Source organism: Triturus cristatus, chromosome 9 (genome assembly GCF_964204655.1).
Source record: "Triturus cristatus chromosome 9, aTriCri1.1, whole genome shotgun sequence".
Taxonomy (NCBI): Eukaryota; Metazoa; Chordata; class Amphibia; order Caudata; family Salamandridae; genus Triturus; species Triturus cristatus.
This window is the reverse complement of record NC_140592.1, coordinates 490,073,058-490,086,480: the sequence shown is the minus strand read 5'-3', so window position 1 is coordinate 490,086,480 and position 13,423 is coordinate 490,073,058.

The window sequence follows — 13,423 nt, the reverse complement described above, 5'->3', positions numbered from 1 at the left end:
AAAAATGTATAGGTTTGCTAGGTTTCCCTAGGTGCCGGTAGAGCTAGGGTTCAAAAACTACAGCTAGACTCTTCGCAAAAAATGTGTACATTTTCAGTGTGAAAATGTGGTGTGTTCACCTTAGGTTTTGAGCCACTTCCTGTCGTGGGCACTATACCTACCCACACAAGTGAGGTACCATTTTTATCGGGAGACTTAGGGTAGTTCAGATTTGTAAAGCAACTGTTATTACCTATTGATTTTTGATGCATTTCTCCCTTCGAAATGAAAGACATTGTGTAAAAAAAAGTCATTTTGAAAAATGACCAATAATTGTCATGCAAGTATGAGTATTCCCAATTTCAAAAATGTGCAAATATGCACTGTTTCTAAACTCTGTAATTTGTTCCTATTTCAGAAATACATAGGTGTCTTTCATACCAATTTTTCCATGTATACATTTTCACACAATAATTGCTATATACCCGGAACAAAAAAAAAAAACATTGCAAAATGCTGCTCAGTTTTTTACTCTGGGTTCGTTGGGCTCTTGGTGAACCTACAAGTCCTATATATCCCCACACCAGGAAGGTCCAGCGGATGTAGCGGTACATTGCTTTCAAAGAGATGTCATCATTAGAAGAAGTTACAGGTGAAAACGTTGACACAAAAGGCTGCTTTTTTCAACAAATTTTTAATTTTTCCTATATTTAACTGTTAGTTTCTATAAAGAAACCTCGATGGATCTACACAAATGACCCCTTGCTGAATCATCTACTTTTCAAAAATGTATAGCTTTCCCGGATCCATTATTGCTTTTCTACCCATTTCTACCATTATCTGGAAGGAGGTTGAAAGCACAAAAAATTGCAAAAATAGGGTATTTCCCAGAAAAATGTCAAAACTGTGTAAAAAATGTTGGATTTCTGACAAAAAGCTGGAGATATGGTGATTTCAGCCCCACAAACCCCTTTTTGATATCATTTGCAGAGAAAACCCCAGACGCTTTCATTTGCAGCCACTTTTCCCCATTTTTCACAAAAAAAACAAAATGTTGCTGTATTTTGACTAATTTCTGGGAACCCTCTATGAGAATCCACAAACCCTGGGTACCTTTAGAATCCGCATGATGTTGGAAGAAAAGGACGCAAATTTGGCGTGGATACCTAATGTGGTCAAAAAGTTACAGGGGCATAAGCGCGCACTACCCCAAATAGCCCAAAAAAGGCTTAGCACAGGAGGGGAATAGGCCTAGCAGCGAAGGGGTTAATGTGGTAAAAAACAAACAAGGATGTCCTTTAAATCAGAAAGGGGCCAAAGATCAAAACAAATATGTTAGGCAGAAAAACAAGGATTCAAGTAAATGCTTAAGGTGTAGGACTAAAAACATTTAGCTTTTCATAAATAATGTCCAGCATTGAATACAATGTTTAGGGGTTGTGGTGAGAAAGGTCAATACCGATGTAAATGTGAGAACAAAAATGGGAAAAACAATGTTTAGGTAAAAGAAGTAGTTGTAGATATTGACAATGATTTTGACATTGAGTGTGAGCAGATAGTCTTTAAAGTTGGAAGAGGAGCTAAAAAAATTCCTATTGACGATATTCTTGTGGATGGGAAACAGACAACAGTGATTTTTGGCTCAGGAGCTAAGATAACACTGGTATCCAATTAGGTTTTTAACCAACATCTAGCGGGAAGTGTGCAATTGATGAAACCAGATATCAAACCTTTTGCATGCAGAAGTGAGCCTATAAAATTGAAAGGTTATTTCATAGGTATGATTGAACATAAGAAAAGATTTGTTGCTGGCAAGATTTATGTCTCAACAAACGTTGATAGCATCTGAAGCTGGTTTGATCAAAGAGATCTAGGAGTCATGCTTGATCATAAAAGTGCTTCACCTTCAATTGTGAAGGATGTTGTTCAACTGGTAACATAACAAAGGGGATGGTTCACCATCTGATTATTTCACTCAGAGTCTATTGGAAGAGTTCCCATCAGTATTTAGACCTGAATTAAGATGTCTTAAAGGGTACATTCACACTTTCAAATTGAAGGATGGTGTGCATTCAGTATGTGGTAAGGTACGCAATGTACCACTTGCGGTGAGAGAAGATATGCGACTGGAACTAGAAAGATTGCGAAAGGAGGGAATGATAGAATAAGTGGAAGGAACAGAATGGTTCGACTCAGTTGTTGTAACTAAAAAGAGCAGTGAAGAGGTGAGGGTGTGCATGGAAATATGGGAGTTGAACAAAGGAGTGGTAGTAGATAAGTATTCCATTCCTAACATAGCAAATGTGTTAATGTCATTAAAGGGTGCTGAAGTGTTTTCTTCGATTTACTTAAAATCAGCATAGCACCAGATAGAACTAGATGAAAGATCAAACAATGTAACTGCATTTATAATACCATTTGGCACCTTTAGGTACAAAAGAATGCCATTTGGTTTGGTGTCAGCAGCCTCTATTTTCCAGATAGCTATAGAGGAAGTTTTAAAAGGGTTGGAGGGAATCAAGATATATCAAGACAATATACTTATTTATGGCTCCAATGTAAGTCTGCATGATGAGAGAGTGCGGACAGTTCTTAGGAAGCAGTAAACGTAACCACCAAGAGGGGAAAATGCTAATTTAGGTAGTCACACATAGAGTATTTAGGGCATGAGTTATCTAGTAGTAGCATAAAACCTAAAACAAGTTTTATCAGTACAATAAATGGGCTGTCTTCTCCTAAGAACAAAGAGGAATTACTCAAGTGTTTTCAGATGGCCAAAATCTTATTGTTCATACAAAATTTTGCCTCAAAGAGTACTATGATGAGGAATGTGTTAAAGAAAAGGGAAGAGTTTTTTTGTGAACAAGATTGTGAAAATTAGTTCTAGGTAATAAAACGAGAACTTGCTGAAGCTCCTAATTTATGAAGTTTTGACCCCAACATGAAATCTACATTGGTTACAGATGCAAGTGTCAAGGGGTTGGGATCAGTATTTTTGCAAGGTGAAGGATCCAATACTAAAACTATCATGTTTGTGTCTAGAGGTTTGAAGGGACTGGAAACCAGGTATTCCGTAATTGAGAGGGAACCCTTAGCAATATATTGGTTGGTAAGGAAAATTAGGATGTTTTTATGGGGGCATGAATTTAAAATGCAGACAATCATAAGCCTCTGTAAGAGATTTTCCAGAAGGAAGGCATTGATGAGTGTCAGGAAGAATAGTATATTTCAGGAGTGAGCAATGTTGTTGCTGACGCGTTATCCAGATTAGTGTCAAACAAAAATGAAATTGGGGGTGAAGAAGCTGATGTAGATGAAGAAGAGTGTGTTTGTGCCATTGACGGTGTGGCAATTTTAGAAGAGGAGTGGAGAAAAGCTTCTTGTGATGATGGAGTTATCCAAGACGTTTTTGAGCTGTTAAAGTTTGGATGGAGTAAGGAAGGGTTATGATGGCAAAGAGAGTCAGAAGTTCTGGAATGTAAGCGAGGAATTATTGGAAAAATTGACTATTATTTTGTGGAATGAAATTGGTGCCACTGATTATCCTGAGGAAACCATTGTCAAATCTGGTGCATGAAGGGCACCTGAGAATATCCACGACAAAGGAGAGACTAAGGTCTGTTTATTGGTGGCCATGGATGGACATCAATGCAGAAAGATTGGTTTGCGAGTGTAATCAATGTAAGACGAGTGATAACATTTTGAAGCATAGGTTTCAACCCATGGTTAAAAGGCAGTTGCCAAAAGGTCCATGGGAGGAAGTCTCTCTTCAAAAGATATTCCATCCCTGTAATTAGGTCCTCAACTTCGTTATCTGGCCTTATGTTATTGTCAGGGAGTAGAGAATTCTCAGAACTTACACTAAAGTGGGCCACTGCTGGATTCCGTTTTTGAGGAATGGTAGATGGTTGAGTATGGCGGAAATGTCACAATTGATCGTTAATGATTTTCTTCTTTTGGGGTCATATAGTATTTTTAGCAAATTCCTTAGTGAATTAGACTTAACCCAAATTTGTGATCAACATCATGTAGTTCATGAACTTTTAGAGGATACGGTTGTTAAAAAAACTGGGGTTTGTCTTTATGCCTCGCCTTTTGTTTTTCTTTTAGTTTTCTGTGTTTGTTTGATCTAAGTCTCCTGTGCCTCTAGAACTATCCGGACTCACTACGGGGCCGACCCCCGGGAACCGACTGCAGCTTTGATAAATGTATATTTCATTCTGTACTTAGCGGCCGGCCCTGGTGGTTGTAGGCCCGTGCTTGTAATCGAATTATTGTTCAATAAAAACTTTAAAAAAAAAAAAAAAAAAAAAAAACTGGGGAATGGGAAAAGCGTTTAGCCTCAGTTAAGGGCCCCGATCTTGGGCAGAAGGCAATTGCAAAATGAATGAAACATGAAGGATTAGAAATTTCAGCCAGAATGTGGTCCGCAATTAATAATTTTAATTTCAGTACGCTAAGAGGAGCGAATTGGCGAAGGATGTTATTCTTCGGTAAATGGCAACTTTATCGAACCCCTCTTTCCCTCTCTAAAATGTATACCAGTCAATCGGCGCAGTACTTTCGCCTGTATTAATCATCTTACAGCCAATTGGTCACACATTATTTTGCAATGATTCAGAGGTTTTGGAAAGAAATTTTTTGTTATTTGGAATCTGAATGCAGTATTGTATTAGGATTGAACAATTTGTTAATAATTTTAGGTTTTGATCCAGATCTTTTCTTGCCTGATAAGCTTGTTAAATTTCTATACATTGCAATGGCGGTAGCCAGATCACTTTTGTTGCAAAGATGACGTACAGATCTCATACCCTCTGTCCATGAATGGGCCCGAAAGATGAAATCAGTTAAAAAAAAGTGAGCGAACTTATGCTTTACGAGTAGGGGGGCCCAAGAAGTTTGAAAAAATTTGGGCAACCTATTTTGATTAAGATTTTTTGTATTATCTTTCTGTGTTACTCAGAGTGGACAAAATATTTGAGATTTGAATTGATGTGTAGGCTACGCCCATGCTTGGGAGCGGATATTGCTTTATGCTTGTTGCAAAAAGGCTTAAATCGATGTTGTTTTTTTTTTTTATTATTGTTCATGGCTTCTTAGTATATTTGTGCTATTTATCGATCTTGTATTTCTAATATTTTACCTAAAAGAAACTTTTTATGGATGTATTTGTGGGTTTTAAAGTGTTTGTAATTTGTACTTCAATAAAAAATATTTTAAAAAAATAAATTTTAATAAAAGGAGAGACTAAGGTCTGTTTATTAGTGGTCATGGATGGACATCAATGCAGAAAGATTGGTTTGTGAGTTTAATCAATGTAAGACGAGTGATAACATTTTGAAGCATAAGTTTCAACCCATGGTTAAAAGGCAGTTGCCAAAAGGTCAATGGGAGGAAGTCGCCCTGGATATTTTAGGTCCTGTTCATTCACAAGTAGGGTCCACTTATGTCATTGTGTTAATAGGCCTATTTTCAAGGTGGTCAGAAATAATGTTTACTCAAGGAATAGAAACCAGACATGTGGTGGCATTTCCTTAAATAACTCATTAGTCTGGATGGAATCCCTGGGGTTTTGTTAACTGAGAATGGAGTAAAGTTAGTTTCCAAAAATATGGAGGAGTTTTCAGGTGAGAAAGGATTTAAACACAGGAAATGTGCTTTATATCACCCATAGGCCAATAGCGTAGTGGAACGCTTTAATGTCAGGGCACAGAGAGTAGTCTTACCAAGAATCTTGCACAGGAACAGAGACGCTGGTTCCCAACTCCCCTTCAAAGATACCTCGGAGGTCCAGTTTAATATCTAGACTCCAAAACTACCCTCAAGGGGGAAGGGGGAGTGGATAAAATAATAAACTAAGAAGAGACTGGTCCTGAAACTTGGCCTTCTCTCTTTCACCTGCTTCTTCGTCCGAACAGCAGACTGTATTTTTTCTGAGAGAATCTAAATATTAAACACAAGAATTATTTATCACCTGTTCTACTCTATTCCAGTATTCTCTTCTACTTCTACGTTCTATACCTACCCAAAGTTCCAAGTACTGTGCCTCTCCACTAGATTTATTTGTATTACTTTCTCTCTTTCTTTCTTTATTGATGCACCAGAAGATTTCACCTATCAAAACAATATATCTCTTTTTAACCAATTTACCTTTCTTACTAACTTTAATTATTTATTTTATTAAAGGCTTTTTCTTCACTTACTTCTTATGTGGGTGCTTCTATTCTCTGAATAACTTTTCCCAATTCCTGTATTTATTCCTTAACTATGTTGAAGTCTATGGGACAGATGTAGGTAAATGTGAAATACCGATTCCTTAATACCGAATTTTACCGATTCGGTATTAAGAAATCGGTATTTCCTATGTAGGTAAAGATTCGGTAAAAAATACCAAATCCTTAATATTCCTTATTACCGAATTGGTAATTGAGATCCGGTAATAAGAAATACCTACCGATTCATTTCTATGGGCTTGGAGGCCCATAGGAATGAATGTGAAGACATTCACTATTAGCGATTCGGTATTACTCAATCGTTAATAGCTGGAGGTATTTCAAGGGTGCCAGCTTGTCCGAAGGACACCCTGTTGCACCCCTGAAATGTGCCTGTGTGCACATGTGGCGCACATACATGCCCTAAAGGCATGGATGTGTGCCACATGGCACATTAAAAAAATCAAAAAAGTGCTTTTTGTAAGAAAATCGCTACTTACCACCAACTTCAAGTTGGTGGTAAATAGCGATTCTTAAGGTTGAGGTGCACTGTTTTCAGTGCTTCCTACATTGCATTTAAGGAATCGGTATTACCGATTCCTTAAATGCAAGAGCAATAAGGAATCGGTATTTACCGATTCCTTGTTTACCGATTCCTTACCTACATCGCACATGGCTAAATACCGGTCAGTAACGCTGAAATTTACTGAATTTCGCCGTTACCAACCGGTATTTAGCCACCTACATCTGGCCCCAAGTTTTTTCTAAAACTGTACAGTTCACTTAATGTAACCTTTGCTCTTTCTTTCTTTCAGGATTAACTATCGTATTTCTCATTTGCAGGTAAGTATTAGTCTATGCCTTTAACTTTATACAATGCCTTTCAATTTGTCTCATGCTCTATAAACATTAATCCTTTTAATCATCTTCCTCTCAGGTAGACTCTGCGTTAACGATAACGCCGGCGAGTCGCTGTCATCAATAGATGTGGATTGCTGAGAGAGAGGCGGCGCCAACTGTCACTTCTGTAAAGTTCACTCCTCGTAGTCGCCAGGAATGAGGCTGGAAATCTAGGGGCTGACCTAGACTACTCCCGTCGGAGGCAGCGGACGATAAATCCGGGCGAATTCCCGACAAAATATTATCTCTGGTACCAGAATTCTGTGGAGCTTTTCCTGAAGGTGCGTACTCTGTAAATTCTTCAGTGAAGTGCGCGTTTGTCAACTAGCCTCAGAACACCTGTGGGGAAATAGACTAGACCGCCTCTGTGATTAGAAAGCGGCGGCCATCTTTAAGTTCCGTTTTCGATTCAACATCGCCCAACAGTTGGTTCCTGGCTGTCTTCTTCCTCTTGGGCAAAGTCTTTCGCCCGGCAATGTGCCTTCTATTGACATGGCACCTTTTGGAGGTCTGACAGTACCCCCCAACAAAGGAGGTCCTCTCAATCTTGGCTTCATAGGGAATCTTTGATGGAAAGATTTCACCAATCTCGGAGCATGAACATCTGACTCCAATTCCCAAGATCGCTCCTCTGGCCCATAGCCCTTCCAATCCACCAAGTAGTACAATTTTCCTTTAACCTCCTTCGAATCTAACATTTCTTTTACTTCAAATTCAACTCCAGATTCTAAATGGATGGGTTTTGGAGGCAAGTTTTTTCGCAGTTCTGGTGGTGCTCTTTTCAACAAGGACACATGAAAGACTGGATGAATTTTCAACTTGGTGGGTAGCTTTAACCAATAAGTAACTTGAGTCATCTTGTCTTAAATCCGATAAGGCCCTATAAATCTGGGTTGGAATTTTCTGTTACCTTTTAACCTAAGGTTCTTTGTACTTAACCAAACACTATCTCCTTTCTCTAAGGGATGGCCCTCTCGTCTCTTTCTGTCTGCATAAGTCTTATATTTCTTTTTGGCTTGTTCTAAGTTTTGTATAGCAGTTTGGTGGACTTGTCTTAAATGAGACACTAAATCTTTTACTGCTGGGATCGAAATATCAGTTTGCCATATTGTAGAATTTGTAGAATTTGGGTGTCGGCCATAGTTCAGGTAAAATGGGGAATAGCCTGTGGAGACATTTCGGGCGTTATTGTGTGCAAACTCTGCAGCCCATAAATAATCTGACCACTCTCCCTCTTGTTTCAAAAGGAGCAACCTTAGGTACTGCTCTATTTCTTGGTTCACTCTCTCTGTCCATCTGTCTTGGGTGGTAGCCTGTTGAATATCTGGCTTCGATTCCCAGACCTTCCACAAAGGCCATCCAAAAATGAGACATGAACTGTGTACCCCTATCCGAAATAACAACCTTTGGGATTCCGTGAATCTTCACTATCTGTGTACTAAAATGGCTAGCTACCTGCTTAGCAGTGGGAACCCCTTTTAGAGCCATGAAATGTGCCATCTTTGAAAATGCGTCTACTACCACTAGAATGGTGTTGAAACCTTGACTAAGAGGTAAATCTACTATGAGAACTAGTGTGACCGTGTGCCATGGAAAAGGTGGTGTAGGCAAAGGTTGTAACAACCCCTTAGGAGCTTGCCGTTCTGATTTTCCCTGAGAGCAGATTTCACAGGTCTTAACATACTTTTCAATGTCTCTGGTCATATGAGGCCACCAATAATGTCTTTTAACTAATTCTTCAGTCTTTGCTTCTCCCTTGTGTCCTGCTAAAAGATTGTCGTGGCACTCATACATTGCTTGATTTTGTAACTCTTCGGTGGGCAAGTACAAGGCCCCTTTATAATAAGGTAGCTGATGTTGAATTTCTCTTTCTGCTTCTTCTTTGACCCAATCTTGCATTTCTTCTGGACACATGGTTTTGGTTATTTGTTCCTTCAGGTCAATTGAGGTTGTGGCGCAAATGATTTTTGAACTCGGAATTATACTTTGATTTTCTGTTTGACTCTTTTGGTTATTAGTTCCTAGTCTGGATAAGGCGTCAGCCTTCTCATTCTGAGCCCCAGGTCTGTAAGTGATTACAAGGTCATAATCAGCAAAGTATAACGACCATCAATGTCTTGGAGTTAGTGTCCTAGCTGATTTCAAAACGTTTCGATGATCAGTGAAAACTGTTACTTGATGCTGAGCTCCCATGAGATAGTGTCGCCACTCTTTAAAGGCATCTTTGATGGCCAATAACTCCTTTTCCGTTATAGTGTAATTCACTTCAGCAGGCGTCAGTTTTCTTGATCTGTAGGCGACTGGATGCAACTGACTCGTTACCTTGTGTCGTTGGGATAGCACTCCTCCGACTGCTAGATCGGAGGCATCAGTCTCAACGTAAAACGGTTCTGAAGGATCTGCATGTAAGAGTATTGGTGCAGTGGTAAAGTCTTTCTTCGAAGATTTAAAGGCTTCTTTGGTTTCTTCTGTCCATTCAAAGTGAACTCCCTTCCTGAGTAATCGTGTAAGGGGATGTATTTTCCACGAGAATTCGCTTATAAATCTTCTATAAAAATTTGCGAACCCTATAAAGCTCTGGACCTCCTTAACACTTTCAAGGGACTTCCAGTCAACCACAGCCTTGATCTTTCGCTCATCCATATTTATTTCGGTTGGAGAAAGGACAAAACCTAAAAACTCCACCTGGGAAACATTGAACGCACATTTTTCTAGTTTTACAAACAGCTTGTTTTCTCTGAGCTTCTGTAAGATTCCCCTTACTTGCCCTCGATGCTTATTTTTTTCAGATGAATAAATCAGAATATCGTCAATGTACACAATTGCGCATTGATCTATATATTCATTGAGGATGTCATTAATAAAATGCTGGAAGGCAGCCGGGGCATTGCACAGACCATACGGCATGACTTGGTATTCGAATAGTCCAAATCTCGTTCTGAAGGCTGTCTTCCACTCATCTCCCTCGTGCATTCGAACAAGGTGGTAGGCTCCTCTAAGATCAAGTTTGGTATATATCTGGGCTCCTTTCACCTGATCCAATAGGACGGAAATTAGTGGAAGCGGGTAACGGTTTTTCTTGGTGATCTTGTTAATTGCGCGATAATCAATACAAGTCCTCAAATCTCCTTCCTTCTTTAGCACGAAAAATAGAGGCAAAGATACAGAAGATTGTGATGGCCGGATGAAACCATTCGCCGGGTATTTGTCTAAGTATTCTTTCAAATGTTGATGTTCTTTTTCAGTTAGAGCATAAACTCGACTGCAAGGCAGATTAGAGCTCGGTTCAAGACCTATCTTACAATCATACACCCGATGGGGTAGCAATTGTTCTGCCTCTGTTTCATTGAAAACATCTTCAAAATCTTGATATTCTTGCGGTATTTCTTGGCAATTGATGACGCACACGGATATTCCAGTCATACACAAAAAATGAGCAGAATTACACCCATTGGTTTTTTCTTTCGCTTCAAAACAGTTCTTTTTACAATACTCCGAATCCATTACTATTGTCCTGGAGCTCCAATTGATGGTTGGGTTGTGTTCTGTAAGCCAAGGTAGACCTAAGATGAGCTGAAACTGGGGTGCATCAATTAAGTTAAATTGAATTACTTCTTTGTGTCCGTCACTAGAAATTAGTTGCACCTGCTCCGTATGGCTCACTATGGGTCTGGAGGAGAGATTTGTTCCGTCCACCGCCCGGACCGGTTCACTCTTAGGTTTTAGTATTGCTCACAACCCCACCTTGGATGCAAATTTTAGATCACAAAAGTTTCCAGTGGCTCCGGAATCTATCATTACCGAAACCTCTGTCAGTGTTACTTGCCAAAACTTAATTACCATAGATAAAATCAAGTGTGGGGCGGACAACTGCAGGGTATTAGCTACTTGATGTTCCTTTGGAGTTGATTTTTGATTAGCATCCACCGGTCCAACTCCCGCTACAGGTGGTGCTGCAAGTTTTCTTTTAACAGAACAAAAGCCAATGCTGCATGTAACTCGTCTACACTTTAGATGGTGAATTGAATCAAACAGTAACACTAACAACCACTTTTTCCGTTGAATTTAATCCAGAAAATATTTTACTTTTTACATTAAATACTTTTTCAATTTCAATTTGCTTTCAAGAAGGATAAAAGCATTGCCAATCAGATAGTGCGAGCAGCACTACCTAGAAATAAAGGCCCAGATATAAGAAATCTGTTGTGCCTTCCACCTATACAGGGACACCACAAGTGCGGCACATGTGTTTGCTGCGACTCAACCATTGAAGGAAACCTGTTCTCCCACAACGGTTTGCATTGGAAACATGAGACCTTTTCCAACTGCAAATCGAAATTTGTAGTTTATGGCATTCGTTGCCCATGTAACAAATTGTATATTGGAAAGACCAACCAGGAGGTAAGGAATCGAATCCAGCAACATAAATCAAGAATTCGCAAAAATGTGCAAAATGCACCACTGGTGAATCATTGGCACTTGAAGAACCACACAGAAAGGGAATTCAAATGGACAGTAATCTCCAAAGTGGAACAAGATCAGGGAGGTGGCGACTTGGATGAGAAACTACTCAAAAGAGAAGCCATGGAAGGAGCCTAGCGCGCAACCAAGATGGCCGCGTAGGCTTGTGGCTCCCGGGGGCCTCCGCAACCTCCCACGTCTATCCTGTCATTATCCTGATTTTTTCGATGGGCTTTTGTTTATGATCTTGCGCTAAGGTGCCACTCGTTTTCCAAATCGAAATTGGACTCCGGGAACGTGTTTTTTGGCAATCTGAACTTTGCGGCCTTCTCCGGCCTTGGTGCCGAACTCGGGTTGGTGAGGTGCCCGGCTGCGAATTGAACAACAGCGGCATGCCAGGCTGGGCCTGCCCCGGACCCCGTGCTTTCACTTTCGGTTTCGAGTTGAGCTACCGAGACTGATGCGTGGGACATTGGGAGAGCTGCGCAGAGTACGGAGTGCAAGGCCTAGTCTTGAACTGTAAACAGGCCTCTTTCAGTTGGCGGCCCGGATCTCCTGGCCTTCCTCCGGGTGCTGGAGGGTGCTGACCTTGCTGATCGCTGACGATGACGACGAGAGCGGACGGCGACAAACTGAAACCCAAATCTACCCGGAGGGGAGCTTAATCCCAAGCCAACAATATGGACCGCTATGCACAGCCAAAGGGATCCCCTAGTGGATCGCGTAAATCGCCTGAGCCGCCCAAGGAGGCCTCGGGCGCGTCATCCGAATTGACCCTGTTGGATGTCATGGGGGCCATTGAGGAGATGAAGGTGACTGTGAACCAGCAATTGGATACTCTGGCTAACAAATTGGACTCGGTGCTGATTGATGTCACCTTGGTCAGAGCGGACCTGTCGAAAACCAATGACCGGGTCGACTCATTGACCCAAGCAGCGTCGAGCCTAACGGTAGATGTGGCCGCCTTGCAGACGACGGTGCGGAGGTTGCAGCTCACCAGTGACCTGACCGAGCGTCGCCTTGAGGACTCCGAAGGCAGGGCCAGATGGAACAACGTCCGCATTATCGGCGTGCCCGAACGGTCGGAGGAGTCTGCTGTGGATCTTTTTGTGGAGGATCTAGTGGTGACTCATCTAGCACCCAAAGGGCTGAGCAAGTTCTTCGCTGTGGAACGGGCCCACAGGATCCCGGGGGGTGCGCCCAAGGTGGGTGCCCCCCCCCCGAGGCCTATCATTGCCCGACTTTTTAATTTTCGGGATAGAGACGCTATCCTGCAGGCGGTGAGGGTGGCTGGGCCATTACGGTTTGAGAACTCTAATGTTAGCTTTTACCCAGACTTTACACAAGCGGTTCAAAAGCAACGGAAGGGATTCTCGGCCATCAAACGGCGCTTGAGAGACATGGAGTTCAAGTATGCGATGCTGTTCCCGGCTAGGCTGCGGGTCGAGTTGGATGGTCGCTCCCACTTCTTCGACCGGCCGGAGGCGGTGGGAGAGTGGCTGGATGCCCTGCCCAAGGGTCGGGATCGGGAGGGTCGGATGGCGGAGAGCGGAGAGGGTTTGACGGAGTAGGAATGGAACTGTGATCCTGGTGATGGACTGTATTGGTAACGTTTTGCACCTGTGGCTGCACTGGACTCCAGTTTGTAACGATTTGCCCCGTGGTATTTGGAGGTTGCGGGGGGCTTGCTGGGGTCCTTTCCTCCTTCTGGGGTTTTTTCTTGTCCTTTCTTCATATTGGGGCGACAGGCACACTGCATGTTGGGGGGGCTGTTCGGGCTCACGCAGGGGTGCAGGGAGGGGGGAGTTTTGTTGGGGTTGATGGGGGGGGGTTGGGGTTTGTTTGTTTGTTTCACAAGGCGGGGTAATATT